Genomic DNA, 27,196 nt, shown 5'->3' on the forward strand with positions numbered 1-27,196 from the left:
AATAATTATCTAATATACAGGGTGAATTACGTTCGAGTAATGACGTCACCGTCATTTTTTTTAAATGGAACACCCCCATTTTGTCTCAATTTTCGAATTACTCTAGCTGAGCTGATTAAAAAAATGTATCACATGTTGATTCCAATTGATACAGAGTGGACAAAAATACAGTAGTTGTGTGTGTGCTAATTAATTAACGCGTAACATTCTTTATTAGGTGAATTAACAATATTATCAAAAATACTTATTGTCTAGCGGACAGAATATGCTGGAATACATGACTTTATATTAAATGTTCGAACTGCAGCCCTTGCTGTATTTGACAGTAACCCAAACGGTGTACAAATTCTTGTTGAACCTTGTGTATGGTTTCTTGCGTAATATTGTTTATTTATGTTCCAATTTTCACTTGTACATCTTCAATATTTGCTGGTTTCGTTTCATAAATAACATTCTTCAGATGGCCCCACAGAAAATAATCCAAAGGATTTAAATCTGGTGACCTCGCTGGCCATTCAGTGGGTCCACGTCTACCAATCCACCTGTTCCGAAAAATTTCATCTACGTACCTTCTAACATCTACAGCATAATGTGGAGGTGCACCATCCTGTTGAAACCATAAACTTTCATCAAAACCTCCAGGATTACGTCTGCTGGGAAATAAATTACGTAAAGTAGGTACGAGATACCCCCTTAAAAACTCAAGGTACTTTGCCCCGTTTAAATTACCTTCGATAAAGTAGGGTCCATTGATTCGATTTCGTACAATTCCAGCCCATACATTTACCTTTTGAGGGTATTGTGTATGATGCTCACGCATCCAGTGGGGGTTTTCTTTTGCCCAGTATCTACAATTCTGACGGTTAACCTCACCATTTAACGTGAAAGTGGACTCATCAGAAAAAATAATGTTTTGCATCAAGAGAGGGTCTCGGTGACATTTATCCATCATTTCTTCGCAAAATTGGAGTCGTCTATCGGGATCATATTCGTTTAATTCTTGCACAAGTTTGATTTTATAAGGATGCCTTTTTTCAAGCTTCAATAGTTTGTGTACCGTTGTTTTGCCAACACCGATTTCGCGACTAATTACGAACAGAAGTGTGCACATCTTCTTCAAAACTCAGTAAAACATCTAATACTGTATCAGCATTTGCAGGGGGATGACCTGATTTGCGTACATTTGCAACCGTACCAGTTTCTCGAAATTTCGTTTCCATCTTACTGACTGTTGAACGCGTTATAGGTCTTTCTGGATATTTATCATTAAACAAATTGCACACTTCCATCTGAGTTTGCGATCTGTCTCCATATCCAATCATCATAAGTATTTCAATTCTTTGTTTTACACTTAACTCCATTTCTACTTCTAATTTCCAATCTACTGCCCAGAACAACAATTCACAGTCTTATTGATTAATCATGCCATACAAGAACTGGCTGGTATCTCAATCGCCACAAAAGGAATAGCCAGGAAAGGAATTTCTGTCAAAACATAACAATCTGCAATGATAGCAGCCAGACCTATTAGCGTTGAACAGACAACGTGTTATCTCAGGGCTAGTACTAGAGTGTAACCAAGACTTAGCCAAAGCCTCGGCATATAATAATATTATCCTGAGGTCGATTGAAGGGCGCGACAGAAGTTAAATATATATATATATATATATATATATATATATATATATATATATATATATATATATATATGTAACCACATTTCATCCACGCACAGGCCCCGCCTATAGTGGTTTTTTCACATGTTTATTTACTGCTGACTGTTTATGTTTTATGTACCTTTCATTTCAATTCCAATAAACGTGTATTATTATTATTATTATATAATTAAATCTAAGCAATCATTCGAATATTCACGAATACCAAAAGTATTGTAGTACTAAACTGTCAATAAGTATTTTTGATAATATTGTTAATTTACTTGATAAAGAATGTTACGCGTTACTTTATTAGCACACACACAACTACTGTATTTTTGTTCACCCTGTACCAATTGGAATCAACATGTGATACATTTTTGGAATCAGCTCAGCTAGAGTAATCCGAAAATTGAGACAAAATGGGGGTGTTCCATTTAAAAAAAATGACGGTGACGTCATTACTCGAACGTAATTCACCCTGTATATTAGATTATTATTTTAAATTACGGTAAATTAACATAAAAAATCGACGTGTTTCAGGATTATTTCTTAAAATGACCTGTTTAGCTAAAAATGAATTTGTTCCATACTTTACGGACACAGTGTACACAAACTTCAGAAAAGTTCGTTGTGGAAGTACTCAAAACGTTTATAGAAAAAAAAACCATATTTATCTTACCACAAAATGAATATGTTGCTATTACAGATTTTTATTTCCACACTTGTGTCGATATGTCAATTACGGTACTCTGCCAAAAACCTTTATCAGTACAGAGTAGTGATACATGAAAGAATGAAATCTTATCTTCGTACCTGAGAACGAAAGTACTTTTGAAGTATATGTTTTCATGTGTTTTGAACAATCGTATGATTATCATTCATAAACTAACATATATGAATGGTCTTACACCAGCATAAGTGATGGTTGATAGGAACAAAACTTGCCTTTTCAGGACTGCAACATAATAGTATTCTGAGATTGATAAAATCACCAACCGTTTCTGAGATATTTGCATAAAACTGAAAATGACAGATTTTATTTTTTACTCTACCGCCTCCATTTTCAATAAAATCAAAAAATGTCAAAAAAAACATTTTGTTTTATTTCATGTGTTTCATAATGTGGTTCAACCATTCTTTAATGCGACGTTTCGTTCATTGAAATCCATCATCAATATATATTTTTCAAATACGGACCTTTATATTTTTTTACACATTTTGTCATTGTCATCAATATATATATAATTTTTTTATTAAAAGGTCAAATTTTCGAATGTTACTGAAATCCAAACAGAATTTTCGTTGTCGATCATTGAGATACTAAATATTTATTTTTACTGAAATCCAAGTAAATTTTGTCAGGGTCTTGAAAAAGAGAGACCAATAATATTTGTATCAAGACCAAGCTATTCAAAATTTCCAAATGTCTCTTGAAAATTTGTAGCTACCCAGATATTTCTGTTCAGAAAATGAATATATCAACAAGAATTAACTAAAAAAAAAATACTGCATCAAAAAAGTCATAGATGAAATTCAGGAGAAACATGTTAAGCGATAATTTCTTTTTTTGAAGTAAGCCATGAAATACATGAATATGAATGTCAAGTTAGGAGTCGAACACAAAATAAAACAGTTATTTAATTGGGTGAGCGATTTTAAGGGAAAAACATGAATTTTTCCAAAGACGTAAAAGTGTATTGGCTTTTTGTTTATTCGAGATGTTTGAGAAATGTTCTCAAATTCATATCAATGTAACAGGAATTGTATTCTGAACGACGATAAACTAATTTTAAACTATCGATAATAGTTTACGAAATTATGGATCCGTTGAAGGTGACTTAAAAACAAATTCACAATAATGATAAAGTGATTTAGAATTCATGAAAAATGAGAAAATTAAGAACAAGAAAATATCTCTGAGGAGGAGATTGCTCATAATTCGGCCATATCCACTACGTCTGTACGGAAAACTTTAAATAAAAATAAATGCAAGCCCCATCGAGTCAGGATATTCCAGCATTTGCTTTTGACAGACTTCAACAGGAGGAAAGTTTTTTCCACTATAGGTGGAATTATTAAGACTATTTGGTGTATTACTTTTTTATAGAATCTTGACTAGATTGACGCGTTGATAATCGTTTTCTCATTAACAATACAGATTTAGGGAAGAATAATATTGGAAATATCAGACTTACTTTCCCAGGTATAAATGATACCCGATGATGTGCGTTCATCAAAATCATACAACTTCTATAGTTTCTTGTGTAGATCAACATAGTGAAAACCGTTTTCTTGTCACCCATACAGATTTCGAGAATAAAATTGTTGAAACGATCAGACTAACTTTTCAAACCCCTTGTGAAAATAGAACCAGATGATGTGTGTGCATAAAAATTGAACAAGTCTTATGGAATCTCGGGTAGATTGATGTAGTGATAACAGTTATCTTGTCACCCATACAGATTTCCAGGAAAAAATGTTGAAACAATCAGACTCACTTTTTAAAACACCTTGTAGAATTGGAACCAGATGCACATCACTACATTAATCTACCCGAGATTCCATAAGTCTTGTTCGATTATTATGTACGCCCATCATTTGGTTTCAATTCAACAAGGGGTTTAAAAAAGTTAGTCTGGTCCTTTCAAAAATTTTTTGGTTGGAAATCTGTATGGGTGACAAGAAAACGGTTTTCACTATGTTGATCTACCCAAGATTCTATAAGAGTTGTGTGATTTCCATGAACGCACATCATCTGGTTTCAGTTCTACAAGGAATCTCAAAAAATGAGTCTGATCATTTTAACAATTTTCTTTTTCGAAATCTGTTTAAATGACAAGAAAACTGTTATCACCAAGTTAATTTACTCAAGAAACTATGGAAGTTGTGTGATTTTAATGAACGCACATCATCGGGTGTCATTGCTACATTGAGCATTGGAAAGTAAGTCTGATATTTCCAATATCATTCTTTCCTAAATCTGTATTGTTGATGAGAAAACGGTTATCAACGCGTCAATCTACTCAAGATTCTATAAAAAAGTTATACAGCAAATAGTCTTAATAACTTCACGTTCAACCTATAGTGAATAGGTATTTCCAGCCACAGATATTAGTACGGGTGCTACTAATTTCGTATCCCAACCACAGATTTTTATTTTCCTCTACGTCAGCATGTGTGGCCAGAAATCTGTGGGTAACTTCACGCCAATTGTTTCTAACTATTTACATACAGTTGAGAAACGAATTTCGGTCAAATCTGATGTTGTTTGTAATAGTTTGTTTCCCTCGGAACCAAACTTGAGATGTAGATTCTTATATACATTGAAACATACTCTCTGTGTTTCAATATTCAAATGCATCCGAATCTAATTCATTGGTATCTCTTTTTCGTATTGTTCAGCATTGCTATTGGAATCACTACACAGGAAAATGTCTGCGTTGTTATCACACTCGTTATTATTATTAGTACTTGTCCAAGGACGCCACATTTTAAACAGACAACAAATATTTTAAGTAATTATAACGGCACCAATATCGAATTTCAACACTCAAATTGCGATCAATTCCTAAACTGAACATTGACAACACCAACGGCTCGCATTCTATTCGTCACCGTAACATGACTTCAAATTTAATTTTATGACTCTTCAGCCAATCATAAAACTCGGTTGATAAAAATCATCCAATACGAACCGTCAATTCTTCAGTCCACGTGGACTAGTTGACAGCGGCTTCATTTCTCTGTATTGTTTTTTTTTGCCTTTGAGGGCGCCGACTATATCAGTAACTGATGCAGTTACCGTGTAGCGAAACGCGTCTTGAATGAAATTCATTAGTATCAAAAGAGCCGTAGATCAATATTTTACGTAGCGATTAAAGTGATAATACCATCTTAATTCTATGCATGTTGTATTCTACATTCTTTTGACATTTATCAACCGAAAGTAAATATTATTCAAAACTCCAATCTGTTTTTTCCAGAGTTGATAAGGGGAAAGGCGAAAATCTAAAAATGGAAAGCAATATTGACGCAAGTAACAATAAAATCCATATTAATAATTGAATTCGAAACTCAAACAACTTCTCGATTCTACATTCGTTATATTTACTAGAAATCATAGAAGTCGTAAAATGTTAAATAAACATACAGTTCTTGTACTTGCTCCCATACTATTAATTATTTTCACAGTTAACATTCATATCTCTGCATTAAAATTGAACCTAATAGAAGGCGTCCAACCCAATTCAGGAAGTTTCCAATGATATTTCCAACAGAAAAATAATAACCCATCGAATCAAATTATCGTCCTTTCCGAGACAATCGCCTTGATTTTAAAGTGAGGGAGCACATTTCCTGTGGCAGCCACATCGGATAAGAAGGGTGGAGAAGCGGAAGGGTGCGAGGGAAGTGGTCGCTTTTGTTTTCCTTTTTACTTTGTTTAGGTATATGCGACCATGAGGATTCTATTAGCTAATGGGGAATCCCAGTGGGACACTTCTCACGCAACCGATGCACCCAGATCGCAGAAATGGGCCGCTCCTTTGGTTAGGAACAAAGGCGTACGGAAAAATTTTAGTGTGGAAATTTGTTCATTATGGAAATGAAATATAAGATTGTCACCAGCTGTTACAATATACAGTGCTTTTCTTTAATGTCCCCTCCCTTTTATTTTGTGAAAGGATCAACTCAAAAAATTAAAATTTGGGATAATGAAATTAATAGTGAAATCGACAGATGAAACGATAGCGACTGGGCGCCATCTGGAGAAAAAATTAAATAGAAAGGGGAATCTTCTGATATATCTTTTTAAAGCTCCTGACAAATGCTAGAATATACTAAAAATAATAATAATAATAATGATAATAACAATAATGCGGAGGTTCATAGTGTTCTAACAGATAAGGCTGACATCTAGCAAATCAACACCGCCTTGTATAACGTCGTCCAATCGCTTTCCGAATCGGAAGAACAAAATCCCGGCCTTGCGGATCGGAAGATTGAACGGCGTGTACACAAGATGGAGGCTAAGATCACGTCGGCGAGACAACAAGCGTCTCGTATACAATATGTGATGGACTACAAGGCGGCCAATAGGCCTTTCACGCCCGCAGTACGGCGAATAGCCGCCAATCTACGACGTATCCATCACACTCTAAGCCAAGGCGTGCTGCTGACCACCAAACAGCACTGCCTTGATAGGATACGAATACTAGTGGCTGTTAAGAAGTCACGCGAGAAGTATCGCGGAAAACCTTGGGTTCCGTGAGAAACCTTCTCGCTTATTCCAAGAGCCTCCACGTGTTGTGGATAATCCGCCGACTGCTGATCAGGTGGAATCCTTCTGGAAGGATATCTATGAACACCCGCAGCCACTCAACTTAGACACTCCAGCCCTAGCCTAGTTCGAAGCTTTCAACAGAGAGCTTCGACAGCCTGAGCTCAATGAACTGCGCAACCCGATAACCCCGGATGACGTTCGAAGGGCCCTTGTTGGTTTCTAGAACTTTGCTGCTCCAGGCTCAGATGGGCTGAAAACTTATTGGTGGAAAAAACTACCAAGTACCCACCGCCATCTGGCCAGAGTTTTCAACTCATGGCTGGACGGAGAGCAGCCGATTCCGGATTGGTTTGTCGAGGGGCGGACCGTTCTCATCCCCAAAAGCGGAGATTTGTCGATTCCTAAGAATTACATACCGATAACATGCTTGAATTCGTGTTATAAGTTGTTTACAAACATCTTATATACACGAATACTCATCGTAGTTGACCGAGTGTTCGAACGGATATATGAGCAGAGAGGTTCGAAGAGAAGAATCGCTGGATGTAAAGAGAACCTGCTCATCGATAGATGTGTAACGCAGGACTCGATACAATATAAGCGTAACCTCGATATGGCCTGGATCGATTACCGTAAGGCATTTGATACAATGTCGCTTGAGCTCATCTTGCATTTGCTCAGATACCTTGCGGTACCCGACAAAATAGTGAGATGCATTGAACAACTGATACTACTTTGGCGAACTCGCTTTACCATAACATCTGGTCAAGCAAGAGTCCAAACAGGGTGGGTCACTTTCAGAAGGGGTGATTGCCTCACTCCCCTTCTCTTCTGCATCTCACTATGACCATTATCCGTTGCGCTCAGAAACACTCGAGGGTATAACTGTGGCACCCCCGGAAACCGGAGGCACAAGGTTACCCATTTGTTTTATATGGATGATCTTAAACTTCATGCCTCTGGAGAGAAGGATCTTCATCAATCCTTGAGGGTGGTGAAAGAGTACACGCATGCTATCGGTATGAAATTCGTCCTCAAAAGGGGACGATGCGGGGACTACAGAGAGGACGTGCAGCTCGTAGATGGAAGCATCTTACACCATCTGGATACCGGAGGGACGTATACTCACTTCGAGTGGAACAACGCCACTCACAAGAGGTAACAACAGTGAAAAACTCCCTCCGCGGCAAGTATCAGCACAAACTTCGACAGATCTGGTCATCGGAACTGTCGGGAAAGAACAAAGTTGCTGCAAGAAATATGCTTGCCGTTCCAATCTTACTCTACTCGTTTGGAGTAGTGAAGTGGACTCGGGAGGAGCTGTATCAACTCGACATAAAGACCCGAAAAATGATGCATCTCTATAGGAGTTTGCATCCCAAATTGTCCGTCCCACGGTTGTACTTCCCTCGACAACAGGGAGGCCGTGGACTTTTGAGTTTGGAGTGTCTGCATGACAGAATGGTACCTGTAAAATCATCAGCCTGTGAAGTCGTCAGGAGTTCGGATCCCCTTCTCTGCATAGTCCGTGACCATGAGAGAGCAGGAATTGGAGTATTTTTCTTTAGGGTAGCTGCCCGAGCAACTGATGAACTCGGTATAGTTTTCGACACTGAACGAGGTGACCACAACTCTGTCACCGAGTTGGAACCTGTTCAGCAAAAAGCTCAAATAAAAGCCGCAGAGATCTGCTTTCTCCTGCGGAAACACAAGGATAAGCCAATGCATGGAGTCTTCTTCAATAACACTGTAGACCTTGGCTTATCGAAGCGCCATGACATTCGCTTTAAAAGGTCGAGTGGGCTGAGGTCGGAAACTGAGGGGTTCATCATGGATTGCCAGGATTGTGTCTTCAACACCTTAGTCTACCGCAGTCGCGTGATGGGTATAGAGGTTCCTGACACAAGGTGCAGGGTCTGCCGCGAGGCGCCCGAGACCCTAATGCACTTGCTATTAGCATGTCCAGCATATGCTGTCTCGACCTATATCCATCGACATAACGCGGCCCTAAGAGTGCTATATTACCATTTACGACACTTTTTCGGTATTGACGAGACACCGGTGTTACCCTACGCTCCGGGGGATATTGAATCCGTTGTGGGGAACGAGAAGTGTCGAATTTATTGGAACTATTCGTTCCCCATCGTCAGGCTCATACAAGCTAATAAGCCTGATGCGGTCCTTCTCGACCACCAGAGCAAAACGATATTTGTCGTGGAGTTTTCAGCTCCTGGCGAGACGAATATCGTCAGAAAAGAGGAGGAAAAACGGATAAAATATCAAGATTTTCTCTTCGAACTCTGCAGACTCTGTCAAGATGGTTGTTCTGATTATTGGAGTCCTTGGTAAAATCATACCGGCTTGCCGTACTAAGGCAGAAATCTTAGCAGCACAGATGCAGAAGGCTGTCATTCTTGGCTCACTGCGCTTGCTCAGGGCAAATGCTTCTCGGGCCCAATGATCACTTACCCCACGGTGTGGGAAGTGGTCATTGGTTGGTAATGCTGGCGCGCCCTCCCGAATGTATCGGGGCTTCGGGGTATAGGGCCTGACCAGCGCACACTACGGTTAAAGAAAAAATAATAATTTTATTAACCATTATAGGTACATAATGTACATATGGTAAGTCAATAATTGTAATATATGTTATAGACATATTAAGAATAAAAATTATAGTTGGTCATACTTGAATAACAAATTGGAAAATTGAGATAAAATATTAATATAAAAACATAAAACACGGCATCTAATATATAAATGTTACAATTTGAAAACAAATACATATATTATATTACCTTGGGAATTATTCCCAATAGTCTTTTAAACTGTAAAAACATTTTTTTATTAAGAATAGTTTCGTATTATTCTTAAATATTTTATATGATTTTGACTCCTTGATTGACTCAGGTAATTTATTGTAAAGTATATTGGAGAATTTTTAAATTTATTTGATTTGTGCGAAGGTATCCTTAACATACTACCATGACGAGTATGATAATTATGAGTAGAAGCATTCGTTTCAAAAGATGCAAGATTATTTCTTACATAAGTCACACATTTGAATGTATATCATGGAACTGAATGTCTTCAACTAATACAAAATGGCGGAACTTTTGATGATTGCCTGAATACATTGACATTTAACTACATAATATGAGGTAATAAGCTTGAGGTCAGTTCAGAAGGTTCTCGAAATGGTTGCCTTGAACTTCATGACATATGAAAAGCCTCTCCGATACTTCACGCCGAACATTTTCGAACGCAGTAACGTCAGTATCTCTACAAATATTTATTATTCTCTGCCGTATATCCAATATTGAAGCAGATTCAGTTTCGTACACCTTCTGCTCCCAATAGCCCCATAAAAAAAGTCCAGAAGTGTCAAATCTGGCGAGCGGGCCAGATAGATATATATATATATATATATATATATATATATATATATATATATATATATATATATATATATATATATATATATATATATAGAGGAGAAGGTAATCGTTGCTGACTAGTTAGGAATGGAACTAACAAATAATGGGGCTGAGCAGCAAATGAAAGAGTACTCTTTAAAGTTTGTCCAAGCTTTCGGAAATTTAATAAATTGTTTCCATCATCAGGGATGCTACAATATGATGGTGTAAGTAATATTAATATATAATTATGAGTGGTTAGACTTACAACTTTTTGAGGATGTTTCATACGGTGGTCATGTAAAATATTGGACACAACATGATGGATGAACATTGATACAATACATTTATAAAACTGGTTAAAGGATGTCTAATATTGGATAAAATATTTGTGAAAAACGTTACAGTTTAAAATTATTTTGAAGGAAGAATAATGTCACATGTCGAAATTTCACAAAACATTAATTTGGAGAGATTGACAGATAGTTGACATGACATATGTCAGTGGTTCTAGTGATAAAGGCTGTTACCAACTTTGACTTGTAAAGAATTATTATGGAAATTTCTACCTGTGCAGCTTTATTCTTTTTTTATTTTTTTTAAAGTGAATATAGGATAATAACAATTGGATTGAAATATATAATACATTATTCTATTAATGAATTCATTGAAACATTGTTATATGGATTTTTTTATCTAACGTCAAAAGATAGGAATATATCTCACTAAGATGATTAATGTCAGTTTTTTTGTTGATGCAATTTTCATTTTCAGCAATGAATGCCATTTCAAGAAAGGATCTTTTTGTTAAATGTGTTTCACTAGCTAAGACCTTAGTGGCATCAAAATTCATATGGTGGTCAAATTTATTGACATGTTCAGCTAAAGCACATCTTTCAGGATGGTGTCTACAGTCACTTTTGTGAGAAGTTATTCTGGAACTTAAAGTTCTTGACGTTTGACCAACATAGATTTTGTTGCAAGATTGACATGGAATACTATATATTACATTTATTCGAGAAGTAATGAGGAGTTTATCTTTAACTCTGGTGTGTAAAGTTCTTATCGTGAGCACTGCTTTAGTGGCTATTTTAATATTTGGTAATTCATTGAAAATTCTAGAGAGTTTGGGGGTGATCTCCTTAATGAAGGGTAAAGTACTTTAAAAAACTGGAGTTGGAGCAATATTAATTCCATTGTTATCAATTATATTTGGGATTGGTGAGGTTATATTAATGTCTGATATGGATGAGGAATTAAACAAAATATTTTTTAACATACTCAAAGGATATGAATTATCCAGGAAAAGTTTAAGCAAAATATCAAGATTTTTTTTATGGAATTGGATGTCAGAGATTTTCAACACTCTATTTTTCATTTGTTTAACTAGATTCACTTTCATCGAGTATTTGTGATGTGACCAGTAGTTGATATATCTTCCTGAACTACAAGGTTTTCTGTACCAATCTATCACAATATTATTATTGGTAGTTCTTATGAACCTTGTGTCAAGAAATGGCACGGAGTGGTCAGTGTCTTCTGCTTCCATAGTGAATTGAATGTAAGGATCATAGCTGTTAAGTGTGTCAAGCTATGTCAGCTATGATCCTTACATTCAATTCACTATGGAAGCAGAAGACACTGACCACTCCGTGCCATTTCTTGACACAAGGTTCATAAGAACTACCAATAATAATATTGTGATAGATTGGTACAGAAAACCTTGTAGTTCAGGAAGATATATCAACTACTGGTCATATCACAAATACTCGATGAAAGTGAATCTAGTTAAACAAATGAAAAATAGAGTGTTGAAAATCTCTGACATCCAATTCCATAAAAAAAATCTTGATATTTTGCTTAAACTTTTCCTGGATAATTCATATCCTTTGAGTATGTTAAAAAATATTTTGTTTAATTCCTCATCCATATCAGACATTAATATAACCTCACCAAACCCAAATATAATTGATAACAATGGAATTAATATTGCTCCAACTCCAGTTTTTTATAGTACTTTACCCTTCATTAAGGAGATCACCCCCAAACTCTCTAGAATTTTCAATGAATTACCAAATATTAAAATAGCCACTAAAGCAGTGCTCACGATAAGAACTTTACACACCAGAGTTAAAGATAAACCCCTCATTACTTCTCGAATAAATGTAATATATAGTATTCCATGTCAATCTTGCAACAAAATCTATGTTGGTCAAACGTCAAGAACTTTAAGTTCCAGAATAACTTCTCACAAAAGTGACTGTAGACACCATCCTGAAAGATGTGCTTTAGCTGAACATGTCAATAAATTTGACCACCATATGAATTTTGATGCCACTAAGGTCTTAGCTAGTGAAACACATTTAACAAAAAGATCCTTTCTTGAAATGGCATTCATTGCTGAAAATGAAAATTGCATCAACAAAAAAACTGACATTAATCATCTTAGTGAGATATATTCCTATCTTTTGACGTTAGATAAAAAAATCCATATAACAATGTTTCAATGAATTCATTAATAGAATAATATATTATATATTTCAATCCAATTGTTATTATCCTATATTCACTTTAAAAAAAATAAAAAAAGAATAAAGCTGCACAGGTAGAAATTTCCATAATAATTCTTTACAAGTCAAAGTTGGTAACAGCCTTTATCACTAGAACCACTGACATATGTCATGTCAACTATCTGTCAATCTCTCCAAATTAATGTTTTGTGAAATTTCGACATGTGACATTATTCTTCCTTCAAAATAATTTTAAACTGTAACGTTTTTCACAAATATTTTATCCAATATTAGACATCCTTTAACCAGTTTTATAAATGTATTGTATCAATGTTCATCCATCATGTTGTGTCCAATATTTTACATGACCACCGTATGAAACATCCTCAAAAAGTTGTAAGTCTAACCACTCATAATTATATATTAATATTACTTACACCATCATATTGTAGCATCCCTGATGATGGAAACAATTTATCAAATTTTCGAAAGCTTGGACAAACTTTAAAGAGTACTCTTTCATTTGCTGCTCAGCCCCATTATTTGTTAGTTCTATATATATATATATATATATATATATATATATATATATATATATATATATATATAAAATATAAATATATATATATATATATATATATATATATATATATATATATTTCACTAGTAAGGACTTCCATTGTCTACTATATAAAATGATTTGATATATATATATATATATATATATATATATATATATATAAATATATATATATATGTATATATATATATATATATATATATATATATATATATATATATTTCACTAGTAAGGACTTCCATTGTCTACTATATAAAATGATTTGAAATCCCTGAAACAAGTAAAAAAGAATAATTAAAAAAGAATAGTTGAAAATAACAATTATATTAAGCAACAATAAACCTGAAATGAAATGTTAGTGAAATAACCTACAAGTAAAAATATAATAATTGAATAAATAAAATTAAAGGAATGCAAAAAGAAAATAATAAAAATAAAGTGTAGAGATTCCAAGTCACGTTAGTTCACGACGTTTCGATTGTTGGTATCTACAATCGTCTTCGGGTGATGACTGGACTGATTCCTCCGAGAGATGACTATTTTATAGGTCGTTGAAATACTTTCACTTTCTCTACTTTCCATTTTCCGCTTCACTGATTCCGTGAGGGATGACCGTTTTGGCGGGAGTTGGTCATTTTTCGTTTGATGATGGGTTTCCATATGTTTCGTATATCTACGCTGGCCTGGCTGAATATATATATATATATATATATATATATATATATATATATATATATATATATATATATATATATATATATATATATATATATATATATATATTCATTAGGATTCGCTTCGATAATTTCAGTGATGCCCCTCATCACGAAACGGTAGTTTCCAGTATAAAAATACAGTTCCCCTGTTAAATGTACATCAATAAATAAAGGTCCTACAAAATGGTTTCCCAATATTCCTGCCCAAACGTTAATTTTTTCTGGATATTGGGTATGTGTTTCCCGGAAAACGTAAGGGTTGGTGTCACTCCAATAACGGCAATTTTGTCTGTGAATATTGCCGTTTAAAAAGATGTAAATTCGTCAATAAGATAAATATTGTGAATATAGGTAGGATGCCTTGCAATGATGATTTTGCAGAATTCTGTTCTTCGATCAGGGTTATCTTCAATTAATTGGTGTACCATTTTAATTTCGTATGGATGATACGTATTCCTCTTCAAAAGTCTCCACACAGTAGAAAGAGACACCTCTCAAACATTCGCGACGAAATAAGTAGGCTCATTTACTACCCCATCATACCAATTATTTGCACTTGCTGTTCTTCCGGAATGGACGGATGCCTGTGGGCATTTTGTTATGTACACTACTGGTAATTGTGAATTTGGATACAAGTTCCGTCACATATTTTCTACAGATAGGACGATTCGGAAAACGTTCATTGAAAATCCTTTCGGTCTCGTGAAAGTTATGCGTCGCACCGTAAATAAAAATCGGTTCAATTTTTTCTTCCAATGGACGAAAATGAACCATTTTATAGAATGTTGACGTGGTTCCTCTCTACTAGTAAAACCGAAAACTAAATGAAAATATTCTAAGTGAACAATGATGTTCATTATCGTACTGACATTTTTTGTCGTTTTTATAAACAAACCTTATCAGGTTGTTGAAATTACCATATAGCAGATAAAAAGGAATATTCCTAGAAATATCGATATCAATGTGTTTGTCTTCAGGAGATTATTAAAGGTTCCGCCATTTTGTAGTTGGTGAAGATATTGACTGGTTGTGAAGTATTCGTGAGGAGCTTCAAAATGATGTGTAACAAAATCCCCTTTTCCATTTAATTTTTTCCCAGATGTCGCCCAGTCGCCATCTTGAAAGTTTCATCTGTCAATTTCACTTCAAAATAAAGTATTCATGCATTAATTTCATTATCCCAAATTTCAATTTTTTGAGTTGACCCGTTCAAAAAATAAAAGGAGGGGAACATTGAAGAAATGCACTGTATGGAGAATAAGCAACAGTTCCATCATATCATTCCTGAAAGATTACCCTACATGGCATTCCTGAATTTTGACTCAGATTTCTAGAACGTACCAAAAGCTGCAAAAACCAATTTTTCTACGATAGGCAGTAAGTATTAACCAAGTGGAGTTTGCGAATGCCAAACCTCCTGAGCTGAAATGCTGATTTTGCGATCGATTATGTTGATTTTGGCTCCAAAACTTTTACACGTTTCATAGAGATGTCCTTTACCAATGGGGATTGTTCCTAACACTTTGTAAGATCTTCGCTTGTGCGAAAGTGGAAATTTGCGTTGGATGCGAGGCAGATAAAAACTAGTGCTTGGGTTTTTCTAGCATAAAATTCTATTTCATACTGCAATGAAACTTTTTTGTGCATGGTCACTGATTTTCGGGCATCTTAATGGAAAGAAGAAATGAGTGTGCTGTTCTCAGCAAACCAATTCATTGGATTTCTGGTATTTTCCAATAGTTTGTAGAAAAACGGTCTGAGGCAATATAGATGCATTGGGAACCGTATGGTTACTAGTAAAGTTGTGCGACAGGGAATCATCGTAAGGAACGATTTTTGAGAAAGCTGAAAACAAAAACAATCTGTCAGCTGAGCCATATCAACGAAGTTTACTAATCTTTTTCATCTGATACGGCACTGGATGATATTTCCAGAAACCTTGAGCTCTAGATGTTTCAATTGCATTCTTTGAAAAGTAGATAACATACGAAAAAAGATCATCCTCCTTATGATTTTTGCTTGCGGAAACCATATTGATGATCGTTAACATTGTTTGAGAACACTTGGATTTACACTGAGAGCAAAGCAACTAGTTTTTAGTAAATTGGAACATTGTTTTTTGGCTTTTTGTAAGATAGGTTGAATGACCTACAGATCACTGGTGGAAGGTTCAGAAGCTTTATTGATGTTGAGCTCTTTCAGAATTCGTAACTTTGTAGGAGAGTAAATTTCGGAATCGTAGATTACAGAGTGGAAATAATGGGTGTTCATTATTGTTTTCACCTACCAATGAACCGTTCATATTGTGAGCTTCTTGAATTGTTGAAAAGCAGCATCAGCAACGGGTCAGAATCCGGGCTGATATAAGGTCGTGGTTCAATGAAACTGGTAGAAACTTACGTTTCGTCTGCTACTGCGGTGGACATTATCAGTGGTATGTGCGTTGACTGACAGGATGAAAGTTATATGCCGAAGTTTCAGCAAAGACTGGCTGACGAGCTCTGTATTTATACGTATTCATGATTGTACAGTATCCCTAGTTCTATGGTTGTGCGGTTTGCAATGGAAAAAAATAGTGCTCTATATCGTTTCACTTGGAGGTCTAAACATTACTTATTCAATGATTTGGTGACACTATGTTTGAAAACAGCATCATATCAAAATTTTGAGGTTGGCAAGAAAGGCCACTTTGGAAAATAAATATACTGCATGTCGCTTGAAAGTCTGAAGACACAAAAATATTTTTTGAGAAATATCCTCATCTATAAGGAATGAAAGTTTTGAGGTTCTAGATGTTCTTTTGTTAATAAATTCAAATGTTATTTATGAATCGGAAATCTTATTTATGAATCTGAAATGCAGTATATAAGTCGTTATATTATGAGCTTTGGTTTCGGTTGAGTAGAATTTGGAACTTCTGGCATGAAATTAATCTATTGAAAAATACGTTTCCTCCGTCAGAATGAAAATGCTGTATATTAGTGGATGACTTTTGGAATTGGTAGATACTTAATGAAAGTACATAACGTATTTGAGTAACACTTAACACGCTGGAAATAGTATATTATTCAAAGAGCTTATAATGTCTGCTATTATGCACGAGGTAAAATTTAAATCACCGAGAGAATAATACTCATTATACGCAACTAGAATACTATACTTTATCCACGACTACTGAACATTTTCATTGATTTTTTTCTGTTGGAAAATTGTGTTACATTGCACATATCTTTTTAGAAACACTATTACTTTATTCTAACACATATTCCATGCTATACATTATTGTTTATCTATATACAGTACAGAGTTGTTGAAAATTATAATACTCGTATAATATCTCACAATAATTAAAAAAAAAAGCCGATGCAGTCGTTCGCAATATTGCCGTTACTCCTTTCGTAACTATCATGTTTGAACAAATTCCACACAGATTACTTCAATACATTAAGGAATCTACTAACAAACACTAGGAAAAAAGATGGATGGTCATGGAAACAAATAAATTACGAGGGATAAATCCAAACATGCGCTCCCAGAACTACCAATCGACCCAAATGAGACATCAAGTCATTCTCACTTTTCTTAGACATTAGACACACAAGACTAACTCACCAATACCTTATGAAAAAAGAATATGCTGCGGAATGTGATTTTAGTGGTGTCATCAACAGTGTGAAAGCACATAATCCTGGAGTGCCCAGTTTTTGAATATGGAATACAAGAGGTAAGACTTCCCAGTGATATCAGTTCTGCATTCGAAGTAGTGAACTTGAACTCTTCATTAACTTTTTTGAAATCCATTCATATATTGGATAAAATATAAATATATGAGTTCAAATGAAAAATAAATATATCTAATTGTTCTTCCGCTAATAACACCTCGCGCTTGGTGCGTTTATTTTGAAATAAAAAAATTACCAAAAAAATCTATGTATTTAGCCCATTTTTTGTAAGAAAAAAACAAACGCTATATAGGAAAATTCTTGAGGCGCTCTCAGAGCAGTGCTTGTGCGAAAGTAGCGATTCACATTGGATTTGAATCGCTGGAGATATTTATCAATTATCCTTTTATTTTTGAAAATAGACAAAAATTTCTTGGATGGGAGATTTTCACTCCGTAAATACACGTCAAAGAAAAAATTTCCACATTCTATTCACAAAATATAAGGTCTCTGACAATGCACCTACAATTATGGGTCTGTCTATTTACAATATAAAAGAAGCCAAATATTTCAAGAAATTCAGTAGCTTCCTCAAATAATTCCTGACTGAAAAATGTTTCTACTCTTTGGAAGAATATTTTAATGGCTAGTTATATAATATATGTAAATAAGTGTAAGTGTATGTGTGTATATGTATTTTTATGTTGACTTAAATATATATATATATATATATATATATATATATATATATATATATATATATATATATATATATATATATATATTCATGCCACATACGGTCAAAGGCCTTAGAAATATCAAGCGCAACAGGTTTTGACTCTTCATGTTTCTCGATTGTGTTATTCCAAATATGGGTGACATATCATAGAAGGTCGCATCTTTGTTTCCGAAAGACATATTGATGATCTCTCAAGATGTTGAAGTCTTTCAAATATTTGAGTGTGTGGTGGTTTACGGCTTTCTCCGTGATTTTCAATATCAGTCATATCAAAGCGACTGGTCTATAGTTATTTGGAAGATTTTTCTTGCCCTTTTAGGTAATAGTCTGAACGCAAGCAATCTTCCAACAAGAAGGAAATACCCCTTTCTTATAAGACAGGTTGAAACATCTTGCAAAATAACAAATATTACATATCTTAACTCACAAGATGATATTTATATCAAAATGTATTCATTTATATTTATTATTAATTAATTGTAATATTTGAACAATTGGTCAAGTTGATCGTAGGGATAGAATTAACATCAAAAGTATTATTTTGGTGACTTGTCGTGTGATATATGTACTTACATGTGTGATATGTACATTGATTCGTTTGGTTTACTTTTGGTTGAATTGAAGATGATATTTTGTTTATAACAAAACACTAATATTATAGCTAAATCAAGAAAGCATCTGACAACTGTGATTAATGACTCATCAACCACTGTCGTGAATAATTAGTATCATTAAGGTCGAGCAAACAGAGATATAATGGGTAAATTATACAATAGTCGTGAATGAGCTTTTGTAAGTGAAAATCTCACAAAGAAGTGTTCGAATGGAGGAATTGTTCTCTTTCTGTTATACCCGATAGTCATACGTAAAAGGTTGCCCTAGTAAATTAACATAGCACCTCTTTATACGTAAATATTCAAATATAAAGTAGAGTTGATAACATTAATTCAAGAAAGGCTCTCGATTTGTTTGAAATAAATGTATTTTGAGTGACCCAGTCTGCTGCAGAGTGGTGATTAATGAATCAGCGAGTGAGGTGAGCAACGGCATCATGACCTCAGGGGTCAACAAAACTGAACTTGGATTGATGTTTATACAACAAACTTCAGCAATCATCTGCCTAATACAGTACCTACAGCATTTATATATATATATATATATATATATATATATATATATATATATATATATATATATATATATTTATATATATATGTATTTTTTTTTTCAACTGTAGCTGAATTGGTATTTTTTCAAGTCTCAAAGCTATTTTTCCATCCGTTACTAGAGCGTGATCTACTGAAGAGTCTCTCAAGTCATTACTTTAAACATTGAACTTCTTGAAAAAACGTTCGAAAGTGAAAATAAGCAAACCAACAAGTGAGAAAAAATCAGGATGATTTCGAAACGACAATTTTGAATACTTGGTTGTTAGCGTGATGGATGAGACTGAAGAAGACAAAAAATATAAAAGAGAATGAGAATGCGAACATTGAATGAAGTGATATCGGGAAAAATAAAATAGGAGTATACAGGAAAGTCACCTCAGTAAAACAGAGAAAAAAAAAATAGAACTGACGAATATCAACAAACAACGCTCCATTGCACCAGACTTTTAAAAATTCTTTCGATGCGCGCATCATCAACTTAGTTTGCATCATATCTTCTTTTAGGTTCCCCAACAATATCAGGAAGCAAGAGAACCTGTCGTTACACAAGTACATCCTGGTAGAAACGAAAAATCTGATGAAGCCAATCTGGAAAGGTGGAAAACAGAAAAAGCTCATGGACTGGCCGAGGTACCGAGACCAAGTCAGGGCGCGAGTACTAGAAATGAGCCAGCAAGGCCTGCCAAACAGGAACGGAACCCCGCCAGGCTGGGAGAGGTACAAGAACAATACCGGCAAGCCAGACGAAGCTCAAAAGGCTCATCAACAAGTCTAAACGGGAGCACTGGAACCAGCTGTGCGATGAACTGGATAACGACATATGAGGAAGTGGATACAAAATAGCACTCCTGGGCCTGCAACACAGAACCCCCTATGTAATTAACCTGGGAAAGAAGCGAGAAATCGTGCGAGCCCTTTTCCCCACTCGCGAGGAACCAGTCGCACATCAAGAGTGGCAGATACAACCAGTGCAACTTTTCACCATGGAAGAGATAGAAACTGCAGTGGACACCATGAAGACCGGAAAGGCTCCAGGGCCAGACGGAATTCCTAGTGAGGCGATAAAAGAGGCCTTTAAAGTGGAGCCTGAGTGGATTGCGGACGTGCTAAACACTCTACTGATACAGCAGGCATTCCCCGATCAGTGGAAAATATCAAGAATTGTCCTGATTCCGAAGAAAGGCAAGGATCCCAATCTGCCTTCAGCATATAGGCCTCTATGTATGCTGAACACGTTAGGAAAACTGTAGGAGACTCTCATCAGAAATCGACTGGCAACTGAAGTAGAGGAGAAAGGGGGATTGGCAGGAAACCAGTTCGGCTTCAGGAAGGGGGGTCAACGATCCATACTCTGGAATAGATGGAACACTTTGCAGCAGAAGGCAGAGAGAAGTGGTGTGTATTGGTGATATTGGACGTGGAGAATGCTCTCAACTCTGCGGACTGGGGGCTCATTATAGAGAAGGTCAACAGCATGGGCGTTTCTGGATACCTGGTCAACATAATGAAATCGTACTTGCGAAACAGAACGATAAAGGTAGAGCGAGACAAACCCAGAGAAGTCCACGTAGAAACCCCACAGGGGTCGGTCCTAGGGCCGCTCCTGTGGATTATTCTGAATGATGGGGTGCTCAGACTGAACCTTCTTGAAGGTGCCTAGACCATCGGCTTTGCTGACGATCTCGCTTTTATAACTAAGGAAAAAGACGGACAAACTCTCATCAGGAAAACGGAACTGAGCTTACGAGAGATTGAGAGCTTCATCGCCATCCACAAGCTCAGATTAGCACCGGAAAAGAGTGAGGCCGTAATACTGAAGGGAAAGAGGAAGCGGAATGGCATAACCTTTCGGCTTGGACAAACCGAAATAATTCCAAAAAAACCCTTAAGTACCTGGGGATAATTATCGACAGTGGCAGACTCTATGGACCTCACGTAGTAGCAGCGGCCAAAAAAGCTGAAGCTAGAGCGGCATGCCTAGCAAGACTGATGCCGAACATTAGGGGACTCGATAGCAGCAAGAGGGCGGTACTAGGAGGAGTGGTACAGTCCATTCTACTGTATGGAGCTCCGATTTGGTACCCAGTCATGAGGATGGAGAAGTACAGGCAAATTCTGACCAAGACCCAAAGAAAGAGCCTAGTCCGGATCAAATCTGCGTACAGAACAGTGTCTGCAGAAGCGGCACAGGTCGTAGCATGCATGATCCCTAAAGACCTTCTTTTGCCACTGTATTCTCGATGACACGCACTATGAAAATATATAAATAAAGCACAAAATTAGATTTGAGTAACAGCCCTTCCAGTTTGTGTTTGAAAGTTAGTTCTTTGCATGATCTACACATCTTTGTAAATAGTTAAATTTTTTAAATTGATTACTCACTTCCATTCTTTGAAAGATTTCCACATTTTTTGTATAAAGATGGAGAAATAGAAAGCCAAAATCTTCCTTCCTAAAAATTATTCTCTCCTGAAAATATACTCCTTTCAAATTAAACAAAATTCCTATGGCTGGGATTCAATCAAATAAGCGTATGAATGTCATTACGTAATGTCATCGATGACTTGAGTAGTCGTAGATTCTACCCATTCGTGACATGAAGTCATAATTTCATGATTGAATTGAGAGCTTCATCTCTCAACATTATCCCGATTAGTGCTGAAAACGCAATAAGGCAAGTGTTCGTTACGAAACATCGGTTGTCCATCAGTGAGAATGACTGTGTTCCATGATAGGGAAATTTCACTTCTTTCATTAATTACATTGTGTAGGAATCTTGTGAATGATATCTGATTCGATCCCATAACGAACGTTTGGGATAAAAACTGAATAGAAAAAAGTGTTTTTTTTAACAATTCTCAGTGTTCATTAAAAAGTAACAGTTTCGAAAGTATTTTTCATTCGTGTAATTCAATGTTTATATAGAAGTAGCTGTATTAAGAGGGTTTTTTCTCACTTCTTTATAGTTACTTCTTTGCATGATCTACACATCTTTGTCTGGAGTTAATTTTTTGAAATTGATTGCTTCCTTTTTCTCTTTGGAGAAGATGGAGAAGTAAATAGCCAAAACCTTCATTTCCCAAAAATTATTCTTTGTTAAAAATATACCCCTTTCAATTTAGACATGTTCTAATTTTTCAAACCGACTGATTTGTTTTGGTGAAGGCAGTGGTATCAACATTATTAGATATTATTATTTGAAAAAAGATAAAAATATTATTTATAAATGATATCGTCAATTAGTAATCAGGGCAAGTAGGACTGCACGAATTCATTATTCTACTTCTTCGATCTATCCTATCTCGAATTATTCCGGACTTCGATCATCATATATATTTCAACGAAATTATGACTAACCAAGTGGTGAGAAATGATGATATTATGTTTATTCTGTTTTCGAAAGAAAATACTCTTTTAACAAAATGGTTAACTGCCACAATTGTCGCGATACAAATACTAAAGTCCCAAAAGTTCAATGCGTGGAATGATATTTTTGAAAATTCTCTGACAAACAAGACCGCGTCTCAACTCATCACTCAAAAAACGTAGATACGTACTTATTTGAAACATCACTGGATAGAACCAGCAGGTACAATTTATTGTGGCCTCCCTAGTAACCTGACTTGAGTCCTTAAATTTTTTTTGTGGAGACATATGAATAATGAAGTTATGATGATGCTTTGAAGATAATAATCTGTATTATGGCATGAATTTGGCGCAAACTATTTCCCCATTCCCCATATAGAAACATTAGGTGGATGACACTCACGCTAGAAGGGTAAAAGGTTTCGCAATGATTTTTGGGTTAAAACTTGTTCCCTCGTATTTTAGCATATTATTTTCTTTTTTCCCGACAGTTATGCAGAAGTCAAAGTCATCTCTTCTGCGATAGTGGAACTTTCTTTTCGTAATTCCTTTTTTCATAAGTGAGAGTTGTATCAACTTTGTCTTTGTCTTCTTCGATATCTTAAGTTGAAATTGAATTAGGGAGATTTCATCAATTACTGAATGAAAAGCGTTTCACGTTATTATATTATTTGTAAGAAACTAATAACTCAAATATATGTTTTATTGTATGCGAGTACTTGCAGAGAAAAGATTCCACTTGTTACGAAATTATTATAAACTTCACCTACATTAAAGAGGTCTTCGTGACTAAACCAAGTGTTTCTCTTCGAGATCTTGAAATGCTTTCGTTTTATATACATATAAGCCCATGTTTTTTTTTGACACAGATATGGTAGAACTTTTTCCAATACAGCACAATATCTTATTTGTCAACTTTAATGAAATGAATAAAAACACTTTTGTCTAATTACCACATGTGGATTTTATTTATAATAATAAAATCAACTAGTGGTGATTAGACAGAAGTGTTTTTATTCATTTCATTAAAGTGATCATGAATTATCACAAAATAAACAAGTTATCAATCACACATATTATTTGTCAACCATAATCGCTGTAATCAATCTCAATAACTCAAAACCAAATAAAGTATACAATACAACCACAATAATGACGGAATCTAAAGCATTACTGTTAAGGCCGCCATACACTGCAATGTTGCCCGACAATTTTAACCGTGGCGAGTAAAATTGTGCGTGCAAAATTGCAGTGTGTGGCGTAAGTACTGACAATCTTATTCGGCAATTTGAATTACGCTCGCCACCATAATTTTACACGTACGTGCCAACAGGTTCGTGCAAGTCGACGTGTGTGTGGGCATAGCAATCTTAACCGTCATTCATCGACAACGAAAACTCTTCAAAAAAGGGTGTGTTTCTGGAAAAATAATTCAAACATGAATACAAGAACTTGGAGCAAAGATTTTGTGATAGAGTTTATTGAGTTATATAGAAGTCACCCTTGTTTGTGGAATGTGAACTGCAAAGAATATAGCAACAAGCGTACCAGGAATTGGTGACGAAAGTACAGCAGGTAGACCCTGATGCGACGAAGGAGACTGTTAAAAAGAAAATAGATTCCATAAGAGGATCAGTAAGAAAAGAAACGAAGAAAGTAATAGATATCAAAACATCCGGCGTAGGAAGTAACGCAGTATATGAGCCACATTAGTGATATTTTACATATTTCCAGTTTTTAGAGGACCAAGAAGTTCCGCGTCAGAGCCATTCCAATATTGAAAGTGATCAGGAACTAGCAGAACAGGAACATTTACAACAGGTGATAATAAAAATATATGGGGTATTTTCTATGTTTATGTAAGGAATTGTTAATTTTTTTGTAAATAAACCAAATATTTATTTGTTAATTGTAATACCAACGAATTGAACAGTTATTTGGGTTTTCACAGTTTGAACATGTTGGAGATATAAAAAGAAAATATGTTAATGTTTATGTTATAAATTTACACTCATGAGAAGGTAACTGTGTTAACTTCTTTTTTCAGATTTTCAACCCGGACTCGGGTTGCACATTTGAAATGGTTAAACTGAAAATACGGTGATTTCGAAGAATTATAATAACAAAATGGTTTTTATAGACAAAGAGCGAAGCTAAACAATGTGATAACGTTGAAACTAAGATTGTTTGAAGGTGCTTGACAATGTTTCTGTATAAGAAGAAATATTCAGGACTACCATTGTCTGTTTTTTTCTATTTTGCCTTTTTTATCATAAATGCCGGTTCCACTGCCAGTTTATGTGCTCGTTTCATCGTGTCGCTGTCCAAACTCCAAACTACCTGCGAACTGGCTTTGTGACCTGACAATGTATGAACGCTTGTCCCTACAATTTTGCACGCACAATTTTACTCGCCAAGGTTGAAATTGTCAGGCAACATTGCAGTGTATGGCGGCCTTTACACTGGAAAATCCAAATAGAATACATGTTTTTGGTATGTGCAGGTGTTCGTTTTTATCATTTCTATGTTTTTCTAAAATTGTAGTGAAATATGTTTTTTGTGTTAACCATGTTAACCAGCTGTCGGCTCCTTAGGAATAATAGCCCCCAAAAGTCGAAACTGGTACAAACTAAGGATTAACGAGGTTTCTTATACGGATCGAACGACTCATAGTGAACATCATTCCTCCCACCTTGGGCTCAAACCATGGTTCAAACAGCGGTTCATTGAATGAGTAGAACGAACCATTCACGCAAATCACCTGGCTATGACCAACCCGACAAGGAACATTTATTTATTTATGGCACTGCCTATTTTTACAAAATAATTTATAAATTCAAACACAACTATCAACTAGATGTAGGGAAAAATTATTCAAAGTAAGAAAGGCAAAAATGAGCCAATCAATAATCTTTCCACAGTCTTTTTAAATGATTCAAAGGTGAATTGAAAAGTTCTAAATCCACATTGTAAATGTTTGCAAATTTCAAAATTCTACTTTTAGACTCATTCTGGCCATAGTTGGTATGATGAAATGGTACTCTGGAGACTTCTGTAGGTATATCTTTTTCTCTTCGGCTCTGCCGAACTCTAAAAACAAGATTCGGTCCCCAGCTTGCAGCACCCTCCTTCGCAAAGGAGTCAGCAGCCTCATTACCTTCCAGGCCACTATGGCCAGGAATCCAGACCAGAGGCAATCTGTTAAGTCTTCCTATCGAGGAGAGTCATTTTTGGCAATTTGCTACCAATTTAGACGTTGCTCGGTAGGAGCTAAGAGCTCCAACGTTGGTTGACTGTCCGAGAATATTTTTATTGACTTGTGTATGAGGTTGGATTCTTCCAATCTCTCCGCACACAATTTAAAAGTGTGAATTTCCGCTTGAAATACAGTCGCATATGTTCGTAGGCAGGTTGATATTTCTATCCTGGGTCTGCGACTGAAAACACCTGCACCAAATCCGGAAGATGTTTTTGGTCCATCTGTGAACAGACAACTATCTGCTCATAGTATTTCCTTCTCCAGGAGGATCCAGTTCTCTCTACTCGGGAACAGTACTTCATAAGGCAGTTCGTAGGTGACAGTTGATGACATACAGTCAGAGGTTATTTCCAGAATGCTGTGACTAGCCTCTCTCTTCAGAAAAATGTGGAGAGGAGGTAGATCTAGAAGGATTTCCATGGTCGCTGACGGTGTGGCACTGATGGCACCACTGATGCAGACAAGCCTGTCTCTGTAAGCGCCAAAGAGCTTCGCCTGGGCCGTTTTCTGTAAAGCTTTCAGCCACCAAGCAATTGCACCATAAGTGATCATTGGTCTGACAATCATCAAATAAATCGAATGGATTTGTTTGGGACCTAAACCCCAAGCTTTACCACAAATCTTTCTACATGTCTATAAGGACAGTTTGGTTTTGTGTAAAACTTTTTCCAAGTGAGCGTTCCAGGTGAGTGTTCCAGATGAGTTTTTTCATCAAGGACAATGCCAATATATTTCACCTCCGTTCCAAATGGAATGACCTTACCATTGACGGAAAGTGGCGTCAGATCGTCTGATTTTCCCCTCCTGATGAAGGGGTCCAAATAGTACTCGACGTTTATCATT

Source organism: Leptinotarsa decemlineata, unplaced genomic scaffold (genome assembly GCF_025532065.1).
Source record: "Leptinotarsa decemlineata unplaced genomic scaffold, Ldec_3_MD MMD2_P_RNA_scaffold_9, whole genome shotgun sequence".
NCBI lineage: Eukaryota > Metazoa > Arthropoda > Insecta > Coleoptera > Chrysomelidae > Leptinotarsa > Leptinotarsa decemlineata.